Here is a 22,357-nt window from a genome sequence, read left to right as displayed (position 1 = left end):
CGACATATTTTTAGCACTTTATCATTTTCTGACTCCAAGATTACCTTGAGATTTCTTAGTCTCAGTCCCGATATCATCTATGTTCTAAGAATACATGATTCCTTTTCTGTGGAATATGGTACATGCACTAAATGTCCATATTGCCACTAGAGAAACTGGCATGCCATTGATACTCATGGAAAATATCTCAGAAAGTACTTTAAATCACGAGATCCAATCAAGCATCACTGGGTATCTTTCCATCCAGTATTATCATTTATATTAATTCACAGTTAGAAGACTGTTCTCAACAACAATAGCATCCTGATAATTACTCATATACTAAATCTTACTTTGCAGATAAAAATGACATCACTCCCACACATAAAACTATTAATAAAACTCAATATAACCTTTCAGTTATAAGAGGACTGTGGTAAAATTCATTTGTATGTGGATAATGGTATCAATAAGATAATATTAGGTTCCCTAATCTCCATTTCTTTTCACTGGCATTATATTTCTTATCTGGGTTATATTAATTGCTTTTAAAATCTATGAGTATGTTCATCAGTTCCATTTCTCTTGATTCCATATATATGTTAATGTACAATATTTGTTTTTCCTATTCTGACTTTTGTAAAGCAATTATCCTTCAATTAAAAATTAAATATTTAAAATTAATATGTTTACTCAGAATACGCCCATTCCTTTCCTATTTTTATACCTAATCCCCTCTCAACTCCTATAGGTCTCTGCTTTCCTTAAATTCTGTTATATATTTGTGGGTTTCAAAAATCTGTGCATTCTTATCTCTTCATATTTCTTAATCAGATATAGTACATAATATACATAAAGCAAAAAAGTGTGCCTTTTTTGTTCTCTTGATACAGTATGAAAATATTTATATAACAGTGCATAGAGTTCTTTATTATTTTTATAAGAGATCTATTGAATTCACATGCCATAGAATTCACCCATCTAAAAATGTATAGTGCAATAACTTTTAGCATAGCCACAGAGTTTTGCTACCTACACTACTATCTATTACAGAACATTTTCATCACCTCAAGAAGAAATTCCATAACTTTTAGATATAACCAGTCAATCCACAATGACCCTCAGCCTTAGAGAACCACTAATCTTCTATCTCTATGTACTGCTATCCTGGAACTTTCACATAAGTAGAATAATATATGTGTGTTTTTATGACTCTTTTCACTTAGCACAGTATCTTCAAAGTTCATCATATGTGGTGGTGTTCTTCATTCTTTTTTATGGTCAAATAATGTTTCATTGTATGTATGTGTACATAGTTTGCTTGTGTTATCTATATTATATTTGTCTGTTCATTACTTGATAGATATTCAGTTGTCCATCCTTCATTTCATTTATGTATACATGTATGTGTGGAATTGCTGCATTAAATGGCAACTTTATGTTTAACTTTTAGAAAATATAACAGAATGATTTACAAAGAATCTGTAAAATTTTACATTCTTACCAACAATACATGAGGATGTCAACTTCTATCCATCCACATTAAAAAAATATTATCTGAACTTTAATTATAACATATTCTAGTACAATTAAATTGTTATCTTGAGGTTTTGATTTTCTAGTCTCTATATCATTTATATACACTCTAGCCTTTATTCTCTTCTTTCTGCTTGCTTTAATTTGATATTTTTTGTTGCTGTTGTTTCCAAAGGTGGAATAGCAAGTCAATGAAATGATATGGACCTAACAGAATCAGAAGATATTAAGAAGAGGTGGCAAGAATACACAGAAGAACTGTACAAAAAAGATCTTCATGACCAAGATAATCACGATGGTGTGATCACTCACCTAGAACCAGACATCCTGGATTGTGAAGTCAAGTGGGCCTTAGAAAGCATCACTATGAACAAAGCTAGTGGAGGTGATGGAATTCCACTGGAGCTATTTCAAATTCTGAAAGAGGATGCTGTGAAAGTGCTGCACTCAATAGGCCAGCAAATTTGGAAAACTCAGCAGTGGCCACAGGACTGGAAAGGTCAGTTTTCATTCCAATCCCAAAGAAAGGCAATGTCAAAGAATACTCAACCTACCACACAATTGCATTCATCTCACACGCTAGTAAAGGAATGCTCAAAATTTTCCAAGAAATTCCAGATGTTCAAGCTGGTTTTAGAAAAAGCAGAGGAACCAGAGATCAAATTGCCAACATCTGCTGGATCATGGAAAAAGCAAGAGAGTTCCAGAAAAACATCTATTTCTGCTTTATTGACTATACCAAAGCCTTTGACTGTGTGGATAACAATAAACAGGAAAATTCTGAAAGAGATGGGAATACCAGACCACCTGACCTGCCTCTTGAGAAACCTATATGCAGGTCAGGAAGCAACAGTTAGAATTTGACATGGAACAACAGACTGGTTCCAAATAGGAAAAGGAGTACGTCAAGGCTGTATATTGTCACCCTGCTTATTTAACTTATATGCAGAGTACATCATGAGAAATGCTGGGCTGGAAGAAGCACAAGAAGGAATCAAGATTGCTGGGAGAAATATCAATAACCTCAGATATGCAGATGACACCACCCTTATGGCAGAAAGTGAAGAGGAACTAAAAAGCCTCTTGATGAAAGTGAAAGTGGAGAGTGAAAAAGTTGGCTTAAAGCTCAACATTCAGAAAACGAAGATCATGGCATCTGGTCCCATCACTTCATGGCAAATAGATGGGGAAACAGTGGCTGCCTTTATTTTTCTGGGCTCCAAAATCACTGCAGATGGTGACTGCAGCCATGAAATTAAAAGACGCTTACTCCTTGGAAGGAAAGTTATGACCAACCTAGATAGCATATTCAAAAGCAGAGACATTACTTTGCCAAGAAAGGTCCATCTAGTCAAGGCTATGGTTTTTCCTGTGGTCATGTATGGATGTGAGAGTTCGACCGTGAAGAAAACCGAGTGCCGAAGAACTGATGCTTTTGAACTGTGGTGTTGGAGAAGACTCTTGAGAGTCCCTTGGACTGCAAGGAGATCCAACCAGTCCATTCTAAAGGAGATCAGCCCTGGGTGTTCTTTGGAAGGAATGATGCTGAATCTGCAACTCCAGTACTTTGGCCACCTCATGTGAGTAGTTGACTCATTGGAAAAGACTCTGATGCTGGAAGGGATTGGGGGCAGGAGGAAAAGGGACAGCAAAGGATGAGATGGCTGGATGGCAACACTGACTCTATGGACGTGAGTCTGAGTGAACTCTGGGAGTTGCTGATGGACAGTGAGGCCTGGTGTGCTGCAATTCACGGGGTCTCAAAGAGTCAGACACAACTGAGCGACTGAACTGAACTGATCTGATCTGATGTGATCTATGAGCTATCTCTTCTTTTTTAATGTAGGCATTTAGAATTACAGTCTGCTGTGCCCTCACATAGAGACACCTTGCCACAAGTGGTGGCTGAGAGAAAGAAGGAATTTTCAATTTCTTATCCCCAATTGTATCAAAATTAATGTCTGCAAATGTAGCTGAGGAAAGGATGAAAACGCCTTATGTTCTGCCCATCCAGATTAGGTGTCATTGTCCCTAAACTGGGACCTTGGGAGAAAGGAAGCCTGCATCCTTAGCTGCACCCATCTGGAAATTGGGGGTTCCATTACTCTGGGCTAGGAGAATGAAAGAGGCAGGTCATAAAGCAAACACCACAGCTTCTCTCTGTTCTTATGGAATTTCAGTAGACATTCTTGACTAAATGTTCCATCATTTGCTGTGCTTTTAGGTCTATTCCCAAAGACTTCATATGTTTTTATTCTTAAATGACTTTTATTCTTTTCACTGAGAATTGGGTACATGGAGCCCCTTAAAATGTCATGCCAGAATCCAATCTCTTAATTTTTTAATATTGTAGTTTAATGTATAGATAAAAAATAATTTAAGCAATAAATAAAGAGCCTCTCGATGAAAGTGAAAGAGGAGAGTTAAAAAGCAGGCTTAAAACTCAACACTCAAGAAACAAAGATCATGGCATCTGGTCCTATCACTTCTTGGAAAATAGATGGGGAACAGTGAAAGAATTTATTTTCTTGGGCTCCAAAATCACTGCAGATGGTGACTTCAGTGATGAAATTAAAGGACTCTTGGTCCATAGGAGAAAAGGTATGACAAACCCAGACAGTGTATTAGAAAGAAGAGATATCACTTTTTCAACAAAGGTCCCTCTAGTCAAAGCTATGGTTTTTTCAGTAGTCACGTGTGGATGTGAGAGTTAGACCATGAAGAAGGCAGAGCACTGAAGAACTGAAGCTTTCAAGCTGTGGTGCTGCAGAAGACTCTTGAGGGTTCCTTGGACTGCAAGGAGATCAAACCAGTCCATCCTAAAGGAAGTCAAGACTAAATATTCATTGGAAGGCCTGATGCTGAAGCTGAAGCTCCAATACTTTGGCCACCTGATGCAAAGAGCTGACTCACGGGAAAAGACTCTAATGCTAGGGAAGATTGAAGGCAGGAGGAGAAGGGGCTGACAGAGGATGAGATGGTTGGATGGCATCACTGACTCCATGCACATGAATCTGAGCAAACTCTGGGAGACAGTGAAGGACAGGGAAGCCTGGTGTGTTACAGTTCATGTGGTTGCAAAGAGTCGGACACCATTGAGCAACCAGACAACAACAAGATATGCCCATTTAGGTGTGTCCTATAGCTTGTTATAGGACTTCCCTGGTGGCTCAGATGGTAAAGCATCTGTCTAGAATGAGGGAGACCCGGGTTCAGTCCTGGGTTGGGAAGATCGCCTAGAAAGGAAATAGCAATCCAGTACTATTGCCTGGAAAATCCCATGGACAGAGGAGCCTGGTAGGCTACAGTCTATGGGGTCACAAAGAATCGGACACGACTGAGCGATTTCACTTTATAGCTTGTTATTAGGAATAATACCAGAAGAGTACATATTTGCATGTTGGGAATATTTTTAGAGATGAATATTTAGAGTTACTGTATCAAAGTGTGATTTTTCATCCAATGGATTAATGCACATATGTGTGTATATATATATATATATTTTTTTTTTTTTTTTTTTTTTTGCAAGCGTGCTCAGTCATGTCCAAATCTTTGTGACTCTATGGACTGTAGCCCACCAGGCTCCTCTTTCCATGGAATTTCCTGGGCAATCTATATTTTTATAGTTACTGTGAAATACATTTACACTAGGGTGGTTGCTGTTGTTTAGTCGCTAAGTCATGTCCAACTCTTTTGTGACCCCATGGACTCTAGCCCACCAGGATTCCCTGTCTATGGGATTTTCCAGGCAAGATTATTGGAGTGGGTTGTCATTTGCTTCTCCAGGGAATCTTCCTAACCCAGGAATCGAACTCGCATCTCCTGCATTGGCATGTAGGTTATATCATTTTTAATTCTACAAGAAATATAGGAGATTGCCTGTTTCTCCACAGACTGACTGAAAGAGTGTGTTGTCAAACTTCTGAATATTGACAATACTGACCGATGAGAAATGGTTATTTTGGAATAATTTGAAACTGCATTTTTTCTCATTAGTGACATTAGCAGTTTGTCTTATGTTTAAGAGCTTTGGTGATTTGTCTGTGTATATATTCTGCTCCATTTTCACTGAGGTTTGATCTTTTCCCTTGATGTTTTTAAAGTCCTATTACAGATTTTAGAATTTTCTGTAGCGTGTATTACAAATATTTTCCCCCTGTTCATCTTTTATCTTTCCTTTTATTCCTCATGGAAAAGTTTATTTAATGTTTTAATATTCTCAAATGTGTCAATATTTTCTTTCATTACATGTGAATTTGAATCATATTTAGACACATTTTCCCCAGAACCATTACTAAGACATTCAACTCTGATTATTGGGTTTGTGAAAGGCTGCTTAAAACTTTTTACCTCATAGGAGGGGTCACAGCTGGCTCTGCACCTTAATACTTTCTCCTGCACTGAACATGCTTATAATACTTGGAGCTTTAGCATCTATTTACTATCATAAAGAGAAGATAAGAGAATCATAGAAAAGTTGGTTTTCACAATTTTAAACCACTGGCAAAAACAGCATATCCACAGTTTTCTGTTACTCAAAAATAAACAACACTCCTGTTTATTTCACTGATGATTAAACAGGCAAGTTAATGATTTTTGCAGATTAAAGAACTTCTAGGTGATACACTAAGCTCCATATGTAAGTTTATATGTGGCACTTATTCATCTCCTTATGTGTTGTTGACCATTCAACTTTCATTTTTCATACTATTGAATAGAGTGCTTACTTCCTTTAATCATAAGAAACCACTTTTATTCTCCATCTCCTTGAGCTATTTACTGTGAATCTTATGCATTTAGTTTTGAGCTCAAATATTAGCATATTTATAAATTTAATGGGCCTTCTTTATAGAATTAACAGAAATACCCTTGAATTCTAAATCCTAATAATGTAGCTGTGTGGCAATGAAACAGAACATGCCTCCTAGACTATTGAAGACCAGAAAATAAAAGTTATTTTTGGTGAAGTTTGTAAGCCAAGGAGACAATGAATTAATTGTGCATGCTGATTTTCATAATGCCACACTTCAGTTTCCCTTGGATTTAATTTTAATTAGCTGACGAATTAATTAATGTTCAGTAAACGCCAAACATAAGATCAGAGATATATGGATAGTTTAAACATTTATAAAGCAGAAGTTCTAAATGGTGAAGATTTATGGACATTCAGGTCAAGTCTCAAACAATAAAAATGTTCTAATTAGGAAAGAAAATAATTTACGTCACATAAAGAAACAATGAACCTTGTGAAAGAAGACTGTAATATAAGGTAGCAAAATTTTACCAAACATCATGTATAGTCCACCTTTGTTGGAAATCTGTTCACAAAAATTCCTGGAAGAATCGTTAAATCAAAATAAAAACTGCTTGATTTACATTTAGTTAATAGTCAATTATCATTCAATTTTCCTAACAACTGTGTATACTATACAGTTCCTTCAAATAATAAACTAAGTCTTCAACAGGAATTATTAAAGCCCTTATCCATGTCAAATTAAGAAAACTATATGGGTTTTGAAATTGTTTGGCCCTCTCCCTCTTTCTTCCTGTCCCTCTCTCTGTCTCTTACTCTCTATCACCTTCTTTCTTTTCGCAACCTCATATGGGATTTTCTTGTGTGTTCTTAACTAATGATTTCTTTTACCTCTTACTTTTTATACTGGGCTTGCTGTTCCCATGAACTGTGTTTTTTTTTTTTCTTTCAACCACTCTGTTTCTAAACTCCAGCTACTAGTCAGACCTATGTACAGTGACATTTGTGAAGCTGCATTTTCCTTCAGTGTATTCTGCTAGAGTATTCATTTATCAACTTATGTTTTTGAGAACCAACCACGTGTCCAAGATCTACAAACACAGACTCTTAAGAAGCTTACAACAGAGTGTTAAAGACAGAAAAGTGGTGCCGTCAATTATTAGCTGAAATAATAATCATATGAAGTAATATATACCAGAAGAAAATGAAAGTTGTGTTTGCTTATTCTCTAAGAAAAGCTTCTGTGTGGAAGCGCTTTGCTTAGAAAGGTGCCTGTCATTCTGCTTGGAGTTGGATCTTGGCATGACAGCTCTGGGTCTCTCTCAGCAGCTCTGCTGAGTTTTTCAAAAGGTTTATTTCTTAATTCTTCCATTTTAAGACAAAAATTGACTCTTCATTTTAATACAACCAGGAAAAATTTTAATTGCTCAAATTCATGAACCTATAATACATCATGTATTAGTTGTATCAGTTTGATCAGTAAATTTACTATATGCAATATCCATTAAGGAATTTGTTGTAGGGATTAAACTTTGCAGAATCGTGTAACCTTGTTGCTTCTGCATATAGTATTGTGAACAGGGTCATTAGGGCCAGCACTTGGGAGCAGAAGGTTGGCAAGAAATGAGGGAGAGTAAGCCCAAACTGGAACCCACAAGAATAAAATGAAACTCACAAATTAAAACTGAACCCCACTCCATCTCTCGTAAACAACACCATTGGTAATGTCAGTAACCTGTAGGATGCAGCCTTTTAGTTCAGACGTGTATTTGCATCCGGTCCCGCATTTGGAAAAGGTGGAGGATCAGATGAAAGTGGAAAGAATGAAGGAACTGATTGCTGGAAGATACCAGCCATGTGAGCCAGCTGTTTAGTAAAAATATACATGAGATTCAAAGTGTACATTGACTACAAGCACCTTCACAGTGGGGAAATGCTAACTCACTTCTGTTTAACAAATGAAATGTGAATTTCTTAGGCCAACACTAACCTGGAACCAAAAGAAAATGAAATTCTGGGAAATATATATAGATCCAGTTTAGTTAAGGTGACATATTAGAAAAACACTACACTATTCTTTATAAACACACAAAAGCATAGCAGTCCAAAAGATTTATACTTTGCAATCTAAAGCTCATTTTTGAATAAGATAGATAATCTATTTTATCTCATTTTAAAACTCAAAAACAAGAAGTCTGTCTGGTGAGCCAATTAAAATTGTAAAGAACTTGCAATCATGAATAGAAATCCAACTGAGTGTGTAGCTAGTTAGTGATTAAGAATAAACTGGAAAGAATGATATTGACTTTCCCTACAGAAAACAATGATTAAACCTCAATATGACAAGACTGTTATTCATTCATCCATCCATATTCCTCAGCTTCATTATTCCTCAACATCTATTCATATGATAAATATTTATTTATTTCCTATAAACTAGTAGTATCCAAATCTGCAAGGCTACAAAAATATAAAGATTTGCCTGCCATTTAAAAACTGATATTTAAGTGAAGAAGCAAGGCATTTTAATATATCACAAAGCAATGTGAGGAAAACTATAACAGGAAGTGTACCCTAAGTATAGTATTATTATCTGAGAAGGAACAGATATAATGCGTTCAGTACAGATAAACAACCATATGCAGTACTGGTGTATGTTTCTGTATTTCAACTCACATGAAAAATAGGATGCAAGCATTGTAGAGAAATAATTCAGTGCAATATTTTATTTGGCTCCTTTGGTTGGGTATTATGGTTGGTTGATTTTTTTTTTTTCTGTTGTTTGCAATTTTTGCTAGGTTGAATATGCAAATAAATATAAAGCTGAAGTAATAACACAGGAGTTTCAGTTTTAATCATGGGTTTTACACAATGACAGTATGGTTAATTTTCTATCTACCAGACATTTCTTATTCTTACTTACAATTTTGTTTTGACAGCAATATGCACTTGGAGGTAAGAAATCATGGCTTTAAATAGGTTTTAAAAGATTCTGTTTTCCTTTACCAGTTGGGCGTTTGAACTAACTCTGGCCAATAATATGCCTGGGAAATTTGGCTCAAGCATTTTCAAGAAAGACTTTAGTCTCGTTTTGGAAGAATAAATAGGATTCTTTTCTTTCCTTTGATCTTCTGAACTCTTTTGTTCTGGTCACTGTAGCCTGAGGATGTGAGCCTTTGGCCCCTGCATGGTTTCCCTATGCACTCTCAGACAATGAGAAGGCTAAGGAGTCACAAGGCAGTCCAGTCAAAGCCAGGGTATTGATAAGCTGTCTCACCCAACACTAAAATGCCTAACTCCAGCTCTCTTTAAATGGTAAAGAGTCTTCCTGCAATGTGGGACACCAGGGTTTGATCCCTGGGTAGGAAAGATCCCCTGGAGAAGGAAATGGCAACCCCTTCCAGTATTCTCGCCTGAGAAATCCCATGGACGGAGGAGCCCGGCAGGCTACAGTCCATGGGATTGCAAAGAGTCAGACACGACTGAGTGACTTCACTTTCAGGTCTCTTCTTAAGTGGATTTTCTTTTCTTTCTTTTGGCCTGTGCAGCTTGTGGGATCTTACTTGCCTGACTATGAATCAAACCCACACCCTCTGCATGGGAAGCATGGAATCTTAATCACTGGACTGCCAGGGGAGTCTTCATTTTAACAGTTTTTAATGAAAGCTGTAGACAAGATGACTTTATTCTTGCATCTTCTCAACTGTTTCTTCCTTATATTTGCCCTTTTCCTTTCCTACTTGGCGAGATTTGGCTTTACGTTCCAGGATCTTTTTGTGGTCTTTGTCCAGGTTTAGTCTGGTGATAACCACCTTGCTGGGGTGAATGCCCACATGGACAGTTGTGCCATTAGCCTTCTCCCGCTGCACTCGTTCAATGCGATGACGTATTTCTTTCTGTAAACCTGGACTACTTTGCCAATTTGCTGCCCTTTGTAGTGCCCTCGTACAACCTGAACTTCATCATCCTTTCAGATGGGCATGGATCGAACGTTGTACTTCTGTCTTAGCTCTTTAGAAAGAGGAGAAGACATAATTTTCCTGAGAATGTGGGAAGGCGCATTGAAATGCCTTTTTCGATTCTTGCTTTGGTCAGAAGTCACAAAGGGATTACGTGGATTTTTATGAGCAGTTTTAAGGTGGTAGGTATTATGGTACTTGAAACTGAGACATTCCTAAGATGATGAGCCTTCCATGAGCTAAGAAATATTTGCCTAAATTTAGATATGCTCAAGGTTTTAGTTCAACAGAGACATGCTAGTACAATTAAAAGGTAATTGAGAAGAAATTATGGCTCATATGACTTATTATTTGAAAGTGTTTATATTCCTAGGCCTTTATTCAACAAACATTTATGAAGAGATTTCATATACAATGTACTGGAAACTAAAAAGTATGAAAACATGAAAAATGATGCTGACAATGAGCACCACATTTGTGTAATGAGAAAAGTTATTTGGGGCACAAATGCAGAAAACTGGGTATAAGGTGGCAAGTGTCGTTGAGAGAGACAATGAATAAATTTCCAAGGAGTTTAAAAGAACAAGCCTTGTTTTCTTACAGCATCAATGCAAATATTATGAAGAGACTGACATATTTTTCTTTGAAAGTTGGGTGAAATTTGTATAGAAAGATATGATGCAGGAGGATATTCATTTGAAAGGAGAATAATTAACAAAATATGTTAAGGCAGAAGAGGTATATGAAGTTCTGAAGCATAAATAAAAGGCAGCAGTGGTACATGAAATGGATTTTATGTGCAGGTGAGGATGGCAGAATTAGGAAAGCTTTCTATCTCATGTCACATTTCTTTCCTACAGGGATTTGAAATTCAAAGAAATGTTTTGAATGAGATCATCACTATGACCAAAGCCTGCCTCTCTGGAGAAAGATCTGGTTCTAGTGTGTGGAATTGATGGGAAAAGAGAAAAATCTGACCCTAAAAGAATTAACACTAGGTAACTTTTAGAATAGACACTGTGAGTGCTAAATTATAGGAGTATCTGTGTGCTAGTCGCACTAGTATTGATAGAAAATTGTAATTTAGTGGGAAACAGATAATATTGTCTCATCCATCTTTAACCTTATGAGTAGGAAACCCTATTCTTAAGTCTGTTACTTATATATCACTACTTTTTTAAGGTCAGTTCAGTTTAGTTCACTCGCTCTGTCGTGTCCGACTCTTTGCGACCTCATGGACTGCAGCATGCCAGGCTTTCCCTATCCATCACCAACTCCTGGAGCTTATTCAGACTCATGGCCATCATGTTGGTGAGGCCATTCATCCATCTCATCCTCTGTCGTCCCCTTTTCCTGCTTTCAATCTTCCCCAGCATCAGGGTCTTTTCCAAGGAGTCAGCTCTTCACATCAGGTGACCAAAATATTGAAGTTCCAGCTTCAACATCAGTCCTTCCAATGAACACCAAGGAGTGGTCTCTTTTAGGACTAACTCTCTGGGTCTCCTTGCAGTCCAAGGGACTTTTAAGAGTCTTCTTCAACACCACAGTTCAAAAGCATCAATTCTTCAGCGCTCAGCTTTCTGTACAGTCCAACTCTCACATCCATACGTGGCTACTGGAAAATAGCTTTGACCACACAGACCTTTGCTGACAAGTAATGTCTCTGCTTCTTAATATACTGTCTAGGTTGGTCATAACTTTTCTTCCAAGAAGCAAGCATCTTTTAATTTCATGGCTGCAGTCACATCTACAGTGATTTTGGAGCCCCAAAATAACGTCTCTCACTGTTTCCATTGTTTCCCCATCTATTTGCCATGAAGTGATGGGACCAGATGCCATGATCTTAGTTTTCTGAATGTTGAGTTTTAAGCCAACTTTTTCACTCTCCTCTTTCACTTTCATCAAGAGGCTCTTTAGTTCTTCTTCACTTTCTGCCATAAGGGTAGTGTCATCTGTGTATCTGAGGTTACTGATATTTCTCCTGGCAATCTTGATTCCAGCTTGTGCTTCATCCAGCCCTGCATTTCTCATGATGTACTCTTTATATAAGCTAACTAAGCAGGGTGACAATATATAGACTTGACGTACTCCATTCCTGATTTGCAACAAGTCTGTTGTTCCATGTCCAGTCAGATTACAAAATTTCATCACATAACACATGAATAACAAGAACATTAATTTCCAAAATAATTTAAGCAGGAATAAGTACCACAAGTACTTTCCAAAATTGTCATCTTTTTCTGGAGGTTTGAGTATATCTATTCTTGTATGCATGGAGAGTATTGTGTGAGAAGAATTTAATAAGCTTTTTGAATTGAATATTCCCTTGGAAAATTTAATTTTTCTAATGTATGGACACTGAAATTAATGCTCTTATATTTTCTTTATAAATTTCATGATATTACATCAGAATTTCCTCTTTTGCAAAAATATATCATTTCAGGAAAGTTTATAAGTTTTAACTCTTTAAGTATATAAGTATTAACAGTTTTTGGAAAACTAAATACTAACCATTCATTAAGACATTATTGTACTATTTTACTTCTTCAGCTTTGGAAGTGATATTAGATAGAGAGCTTCAGGAACACTGATAAGATCACATTTTGTTCTGGTTAGCTAACGGTATGTTAAAAGATATAGGACTTTTCTACACATATCCATGGGACTTCCCTTGTGGCTCAGACGGTAAAGCGTCTGCCTACAATGTGAGAGACCCGGGTTCGATCCCTGGGTTGGGAAGTTCCCCTGGAGAAGGAAATGTCAACCCACTCCAGTATTCTTGCCTGGAAAATCCCATGGATGGAGGAGCCCCGTTGGCTTCAGTTGATAGGGTCGCAAAGAGTCAGACACGAGGATCACAATAAATTGTGGAAAATTCTGAAAGAGATGGGAATACCAGACCACCTGATCTGCCTCTTGAGAAATTTGTATGCAGGTCAGGAAGCAACAGTTAGAACTGGACATGGAACAACAGACTGGTTCCAAATAGGAAAAGGAGTTCATCAAGGCTGTTTATTGTCACCCTGTTTATTTAACTTATATGCAGAGAACATCATGAGAAATGTTGGACTGGAAGAAACACAAGCTGGAATCAAGATTTCCAGCAGAAATATCAATAACCTCAGATATTCAGACGATACCGCCCTTATGGCAGAAAGTGAAGAGGAACTCAAAAGCCTCTTGATGAAGGTGAAAGTGGAGAGTGAAAAAGTTGGCTTAAAGCTCAACATTCAGAAAACAAAGATCATGGCATCTGGTCCCACCACTTCATGGGAAATAGATGGGGAAACAGTGGAAACAGTGTCACACTTTATTTTTCTGGGCTCCAAAATCACTGCAGATGGTGACTGTAGCCATGAAATTAAAAGACGCTTACTCCTTGGAAGGAAAGTTATTTCCAACCTAGATAGCATATTGAAAAGCAGAGACATTACTTTGCCAACAAAGTTTCGTCTAGTCAAGGCTATGGTTTTTCCTGTGGTCATGTATGGATGTGAGAGTTGGACTGTGAAGAAGGCTGAGCGCCAAAGAATTGATGCTTTTGAATTGTGGTGTTGGAGAAGACTCTTGAGAGTCCCTTGGACTACAAGGAGATCCAACCAGTCCATTCTGAAGGAGATCAGCCCTGGGATTTCTTTGGAAGGAATGATGCTAAAGCTGAAACTCCAGTACTTTGGCCACCTCATGTGAAGAGTTGACTCATTGGAAAAGACCCTGATGCTGGGAGGGATTGGGGGCAGGAGGAGAAGGGGACGACAGAGGATGAGATGGCTGGATGGCATCACTGACTCGATGGACATGAGTCTGAGTGAACTCTGGGAGTTGATGATGGACAGGGAGGCCTGGCATGCTGTGATTCATGGGGTCGCAAAGAGTCGGACACGACTGAGCAACTGATCTGATCTGATCTGATACGTATCTATGTGGCAATTATAAGAATCCTTAGATGAAATGATTGCCTATACTTCCCAAGGTATTCAACAGATGACAAAACACACCAATACAGTTGGATTTTGAAATAAAGTCCCAAAGAAAAATAAAATTTTTAAAAATTCTGGAGATGTACATCATAGTGACTATAGGTAATTACATTGTATTATATATTTGAAAACTATTAAAGAGAGTAGATCTTAAAAGTTCTTATCACAAGAAAAAAATTGCAACTATATGTGGTGGTGAATGTAATCTGGACATTGCCATGATCATTTTGCAATACACACAAATACTGAATTATTATGTTGTACACCTACAATTAATATAATGGTATATATTAATTATATCTTAGTAAAACAGAGAAGAATAAATAAGCAAATTGACCAAGGGGTAAGATGTATTTTCATTAAATTTTTTAAACTTTAGTTTCAGGGAGAAATAATTGAAGAAGATAATTAGCGAGTTCTGTTGTAGTTCTAGTGTGTCAAGGGGTTTTCAATTATTTTAAGATTTTTTAGATTCTTTTTTTCCCTTTTGTTACAAGAATAAGAAGACATATTTTATTGGGTAATAGAAGATGTAAATATAACTGCATAGACAAAAATATTATGAGAAAACAAATGAGAAAAAAACTTATCTGTAATAATGATAAATAACTTTATAATATACATTGTATTTGGGATTGGCACACGAGAATAGGTCAGATTTATGCAGACAGATGGAAGAAAACCATCTTCAACATAGAAAATGCTCAGAGGAAATACACAAAACCTAGAAAATTTGTTTTGAGAGTAGAACTCAATAAAAGTTTTAGTTGACCTTGGCATTTTCATAAATTTAGATGTCATAAGATATATGATATTTGTTCATGATTTAGTGAAAAGGCAGTGCTTTTACTTTATTTCTTTTATTTTAAAAAGTAGATAGAAGGTTAAAGAAAAGTTCATTTGAGAGGGAGATATTGAAACTTCAAAAATGTGAGTGAGAGAGATAGAGAATTCACTTAAGAAAAGAAATTAATAGTCCCAGTGAACAGATACAACAGAAGAAAGGGTCACAGTAGTTGCCACTGATTTCCTTATTCATACTTCTTGGCATTCAACAAGCATATCTGCCAAACTTTGCATTAGTTTTCAGGGCACATGGGTGTGCACAAAAGACATAACTTACTTCCATGAAGCATTGGTAGAAAAAGATGTAAAACCATAAAAGATACCTAGATATATGATTACTTATTTTAATAGGAGCTATAATGTAGATAGTACTGTGAGAGAATAATGGTTTAGGCAAAACTGGAGGGCAGTCATTGCTGGAGGAGAACAGTCAAGGTGAAGGAATTTCTAGGTAATGAAATCTGTGAGCACAAACTTGAATTGGGGAGGTCTTCAGTGCTAGAGGAATTATAAGAAGAGGAGAGCTCCTGGAAGCATTCTGACCTAGGGGAAGCATGGCACATGATGAAATCAGGGAGGAAGGCAGGAGAATGATTCATCACTTCCAGCATTACAGATGTGATTTTAAGTACAACTGAAAGACATTATAATGCTTAAGATAATCAATTAAAATTTTTTAATGATTCATAAATCTGGGTGCAGGACATATGAGAAAAAAGAGGAGGGGCAAAATTCTCTCATCTGGGAAGAAATGATAATAGAGACTAATATAGAGGCAGTAGAATTTGTAAAAGTTGAGAGATTTGAGATATTATTTGGAATAGAAACAAGAAGACATTTTAGAGTCTTTTACAAGTGTATTTGAGTCTGTGTGACATTAAAAGTTTAATTTTTAAAAGGTGCATTTTCTAATGGTCAAAATGAATTTGGAAGATAATAGAAATTAATAATATTAACACCTATGTGACACATATTTCCCAGTTAGATTCTAGCTGCTAACAGAGAAGGCAATGGATATATAAACTAAAAATCACATTTTAGACAAATATAATTCCAAAAACTTTAGCTGATATATTATTATAAAAGGCTTCCCAGGTGGCACCAGTCGTAAAAGAATCCTCCTGCCAGTGCAGCAAATACAAGAGATGCAGGTTCCACCCCTGGGTAGGGAAGATCCCCTAACATAGAAGATGGCAACCCATTCCAGTATTTTTTCCTTGAAAATTCCATGGACAGAGGAGACTGGTGGGCTAGAGTCCATGAGATCACAAAGAACTGGATATGACTGAGCAAGCATGCACTCACACACACACATGCACAGACACACAAGCACATCATTCAAAAATATATTCCTGACCAATGTTTTCTTAAACCAAATGGTAGAAAATGTTTCCAATAAGGTACTCGATTATATCATTCCAGTTAAGAATAACACACTGTGAGCTCTGAATTTGTTTATTATTCACTTGAAAATAGTATTACAATATGAAAAAAATGGACTGGGATATTTGTCCCCTCCCTATTTCTTTAAATCAATAAACTTCATTGAGCACAAATTATCAAAAACTGCTGGAAATCCTGTCGGTATAAGTCCTTTGTTTAAAATAATTAAAAAGAAAAAGGAACAAGTTAAGATGGTTATTATTGAAAATGAAAAAGGAGAATTAAGAGTTGTTAAAATGACCTCTAATATTAAGAATCTGGAGAAGGCAATGGCACCCCACTCCAGTACTCTTGCCTGGAAAACCCCATGGACGGAGGAGCCTGGTGGGCTGCAGTCCATGGGGTTGCTAGGGGTCGGACATGACTGAGCGACTTCACTCTCACTTTCCACTTTCATGCATTGGAGAAGGAAATGGCAACCCACTCCAGTGTTCTTGCCTGGAGAATCCCAGGGATGGGGGAGCCTGGTGGGCTGCCGTCTATGGGGTCACACAGAGTTGGACACGACTGAAGTGACTTAGCAGCAGCAGCAGCAGCAATATTAAGAATCAAGTACTGCTACATGCAAATATGATTGTTTCACCTGATCATTTTAGGTTGTTCAACACAGCAAATTAGAATGTAGATTGTAAGAACTGCCATTCTTACTGCATTTTATTTTACTGCATGCTGTTTACTGATTTTTGCATACTGGCTACAGATAAGTTTCTAAATAGTGACCTCTCAAAGTAATCAGAATGTTAGAAGAAAAGGCAATTACTGTGTGTCAGTTAAGTGTTATAATAAATTGAATATTCTTTTGTTGAATTTTATAATAAACATTAGTAATATTCATTTCTTTAGTAGGCAGAAAGCCCAAAATTTAAATAAACATTGAAACAGCATGCTTGTATTTTGTTGAGAGTTTATAGGACAAGAGCTAAAGTTTAATCTTGAAGAGAATTTTCCTAAGATTCCTGGCTGTGAAACAATAGAAGACATTTTGGAACAGAGATAAAATAGTTAATACAGTTTACTTAGAATATGGGCAAATCAACAATGATGATTAATTTAATACTCATGTGATAACAAACATAATGTTAATCAATTTTATTATCAATATATTTAGGACAATAAATTTTATTAGTGATTACTAAATTTTCATGGGAATAAGAAACTGCCATGCATTTCAATTTCTAGCCATTAACACAAGTCAGTTAACACAAAGCTGAAAAGTTTTTACCAAAGTTCAATTATATATTTTTAATCTTAACATAGGCTTCTCAGGTGGTTCCAGTGGTAAAGAATCTGCCTGCCAGTGCAGGAGATACAAGAGACATGTATTCAACCCCTGAGCCTGAAAGATTCCCTGGAGGAGGAAATGGTAACCCACTGCCGTATTCTTGCCTGAGAAATGCCATGGACAGATGAGCCTGGCACGCTACAGTCCATGGGGTCGCAGAGAGTAAGACACAACTGAGTATATACAGAGACACAATGTTAACATTCCTCTTTATTGGGTATTTTTACATGACATTATATTCCATTTTTTTAAAATCATAACATTGCTTAATAACACTATGGAAACTCAAGTATTTCATGCATTGTTAAAGCAATTTTATGTTAGAAACTATATTGCAAGCAATTCCTATTAACAAAAAATTCCTATTAAGTTGTCCCTTGTAAATTCAAAACGTTATTTGAAAAATTTAAATATTACTAAGTATTAACTATTAAGATATGGTATAATTAAGTCATTTATTTACATATTTCATAAATCATTATCATATAACACTTTTCCAGCAATGAGTGTCTATCAGTGGGTAAAGAGCTAAACTAACTGCCCTCAAGAACTTTATTATCTAATTTTCTATACAGCAAGTGCAGACACATTTTTTATGGGATCAGATTATGATAATGCTATAAATGAAACAAACAAGGAAAAGATAGTAGTGATGAGAGATATTTACAACTATCAACTGCAAATTTGAAAGACTGCATAAAAAAAAGTGAAATTTTATATATCTGAAAAATTGAATATAAAGATATGTTTCTATAATTTTTTCTATAAAAATGGCTGTAAGGCAAAAGATATTAGATACTCTTGCCATGAAAAGAAAAGTAAAAGTGTTAGTTGTTCAGTCGTGTTCAATTCTGCAACACCATGGACTGAAGCCTACCAAGGCTCCTCTGTTAATGGGATTCTCCAGGCAAGAATACTGGAGTGGATAGCCATTCCCTTTTCCAGGGGAATCTTCCAGATCCAGGGACTGAACCTGGCTCTCCTGCATTGCAGACAGATTCTTTACTGTCTAAGCCACCAGGGAAGCCCATATTCCCACTCAATGTGTATACATACACACACAAGCACACACTCACTATTGCCATGGATCTTGTTGTATTACCTTGCAAGTGAATGTATCCCTTCTTAAGCCTGAAATATACTTGTCTGGAAGTTTATCACTGAAAAAAATTTGCCTAATAATATCACTCTAAGTACGTTTTAAATGATATAGTATTAAATATAGACATCGTATTTTTATCCTAGAATCAACAGTATATAGTAGAATTAATAGCTTTCCATTACTTTCTGACAAAGCTACTCTTGAACAATTGTCCAGAAATCTGAGCCCTTGGAAACCCCTTTAATATCTCTATAATTCCAACCCCTATTTCTCAAGTAGTTAGGCTTTTCAACTTAGGCTCTTTTATTCATTCTTTCAGTTACTAACATAACTTTCCTCATAGATCACTTCATGGCAGATAGATGAGGAAAAAATAGAAATAGTAGAGGATTTAAATTTCTTGGGCTCCAAAATCACTGAAGACAGTGACTACAGTCATGAAATTAAAAGGCATTTCAGTTCAGTTCAGTTACTCAGTTGTGTCCTACTCTGCAGCACACCAGTCTTCCGTGTCCTTCAAAAACCCCCAAACCTTGCTCAAACTCATGTCCATTGAGTTGGTGATGCAGTCCAACCATCTCATCCTCTGTCGTACCCTTCTCCCACCTTCAATCTTTTCCAGCATCAGGGTCTTTTCCAATGAGTCAGTTCTTCCCAAGTTGGCTAAAGTATTGGAGTTTCAGCTTCAGCATCAGTCCTGTCAATGAATATTCAGGACTGATTTCCTTTAGGATGGACTGGTTTGATCTCCTTGCAGTCCAAGGGACTCTCAAGAGTCTTGTCCAACACCACAGTTCAAAAACATCAATTCTTCAGCACCCAGTTTTCTTTATAGTCCAACTCTCACATCCATACAGGACTACTGGAAAAAACATAGCTTTGACTAGACAGATCTCTGTGGGCAAAGTAAAGTCTCTGCTTTTAATACTTTGTCTCGGTTTGTCATAGCTTTTCTTCCAAGGAGCAAGTGTCTTTTAGTTTCACTGATGCAGTCATCATCTGCAGTGATTTTGGAGCACAAGAGAATAATCTTTCAGTGTTTTCATTGTTTCCCCTAATATTTGCCATGAAGTGATGGGACCAGATGCTAAGATCTTAATTTTCTGAATGTTGAGTTTTAAGCCAACTTTTCATCTCCTCGTTCACTCTCATCAAGAAGCTCTTTAATTCTTCTTTGCTTTCTACCATAAAGGTGGTGTCATCTGCATATCTAAGGTTATTGATATTTCTCCCAGCAATCTTGATTCCAGCTTGTGCTTCACCCAGCCCAAAGTTTCTCATGATGTACTCTGCATATAACTTAAATAAGCAGGGTGACAATATACAGCCTTGATGTATTCCTTTTCCAATTTTGAACCAGTCTGTTTTCCGATTTCCAATTCTAACTGCTGCTTTTTGACCTGCCTACAGATTTCTCAGGAGGCAGATAAGGTGATCTTGTATACTCATCTCTTTAAGAATTTTCCACAATTTATTGTGATCCCCACAGTCAAAGGCTTTGGCGAGGTCAATAAAACAGAAGTAAAATTTTTTTTTTTTTTTTTCTGGAACTCTCTTGCTTTCTCAATGATCCAACAGATGTTGGCAAGTTGATCTCTGTTTCCTCTGCCTTTTAAAATCCAGCTTGAACATCTGCAAGTTCTTGGTTCACATACTGTTGAAGCCTCCTTGGAGAAATTTGAACATTACTTTACCAGAGTGTTCTGCTGCTGCTGCTGCTGCTGCTTCAGCCATGTCTGACTCTGTGGGATCCTATAGATGGCAGCCCACCAGGCTCCCTGACCCTGGGATGAGTGCAATTGTGCAGTAGTTTGAACATTCTTTGGCATTGCCTTGCTGAGTTTTCCAAATTTGCTGGCATATTGAGTGCAACACTTTCATAGCATCCTCTTTTAGGGTTTGAAATAGCTCAACTGGAATTCCATCACCTCCATTACCTTTGTTTGTAGTGATGCTTCCTAAGGCCCACTTGACTTCACATTCAAGGATGTCTGACTCTAGGCAAGTGATCACACCATCTTGGTTATCTGGGTCATGAAGATCTTTTTTGTATAGCTTTTCTGTGTGTTCTTGCCACCTCTTCTTAATATCTTCTGCTTCTGTTAGGTCTGTACAATTTCTGTCCTTTATTGTGCCCATTTTTGCATGAAATGTTCCCTTGGTATCTTGAATTTTCTTGAAGAGATCTCTAGTCTTTCCCATTCTATTGTTTTCCTCTATTTCTTTGCATTGATTTCCGAGGAATGCTTTCTTATCTCTCCTTGCTATTCTTTGGAACTCTGCATTCAAATGAGTATATATTTTCTTTTCTCCTTTGCCTTTCACTTCTCTTTTCTCAGCTATTTGTAAGGCCTCTTCAGACAACCATTTTCCCTTTTTGCACGTATTTTTCTTGGTGGTGTTCTTTATCACTGCCTCCTGTACAATTTCACGAGCCTCCATCCATAGTTCTTCAGGCACTCTGTCTATCAGATCTAATCCCTTGAATCTATTTGGCATTTCCCCTGTATATTCACAAGGAATTTGATCTAGGTCATGCCTGAATGATTGAGTTGTTTCCCTACTTTCTTCAATTAAAGTCTGCATTTGGCAATAAAAAAGAATTGATGTTTTCAAACTGTGGTACTGAAAAAGTCTCGAGAGTCTTTTGGACTACAGGAAGATCAAACCAGTCACTCCTAAAGGGAATTAGTCCTGAATATTCACTGGAAGGACTGATGCTGAAGCTGAAGCTCTAATACTTAGGCCATCTGATCCTAAGAGCTGACTCATGAGGAAAGACCCTATGCTGGAAAGACTGAGGGCAGGAGGAGAAGGAGAACAAAGATGAGATGGTTGGATGGCATCACTGACTCAATGGACATGAGTTTGATTAATCTGGGTGATTATGAAGGACAGGGAAGCATGATGTGCTGCAGCCCATGGGGTCACAAAGGGTCAAATAAGACTTAGAGACTTAACAACAACAACCTCATTGATAATGGGTCTTCTCCAACTTATAAACTTCCTTCTTTGAAAGAGCCAGTATCCCATATTCTAAGTACTTGAATATAGCAAATAATATGGACTGAATTAAAAGTGTGTATCATGACTACAATAGAAGAATCTATCACATAATGTACATCTCAGACTGGAAAATTTTCCACCTAGTAAGTTCAAGTAGTGAAGTGAAGAGAATTCACTCAGTCGTGTCTGACTCTTTGGTAACCCATGGACTGGAGCCCTACCAGGCTCCTCCATCCAAGGGATTTTCCAGGCAACTACTCCAGGTGATATCTGGACCCAGGAATAGAACCCACATCTCTTGTGTTTCCAGCATTGGCAGCAGATTCTTTACCAATGCACCACTTGGAATGCCCTTTTCAGTGTATGGGAAGATGCAAGTGTCTAGGCTCATTGAAATCATTCCTGAGATATGCATCTCAGCTATGTTGGGCCAGAATCCTGAGTTTTCACATTCTAAATTTTCCTCAGGGC

At 37.0% G+C, this 22,357-nt stretch overlaps 1 pseudogene; it reads right to left on the bottom strand.

Moving 5' to 3' along the window:
* Positions 1–9,908: 9,908 nt before the first annotated feature.
* LOC113907051 overlaps positions 9,909–22,357 on the bottom strand; it is a 50,397-nt pseudogene continuing 37,948 nt past the window's right edge.

The sequence above is a fragment of the Bos indicus x Bos taurus genome, chromosome 16 (assembly GCF_003369695.1).
Source record: "Bos indicus x Bos taurus breed Angus x Brahman F1 hybrid chromosome 16, Bos_hybrid_MaternalHap_v2.0, whole genome shotgun sequence".
NCBI lineage: Eukaryota > Metazoa > Chordata > Mammalia > Artiodactyla > Bovidae > Bos > Bos indicus x Bos taurus.
Note: the sequence above shows the minus strand (reverse complement) of the source record. Positions and strands in the feature narration are given on the sequence as shown.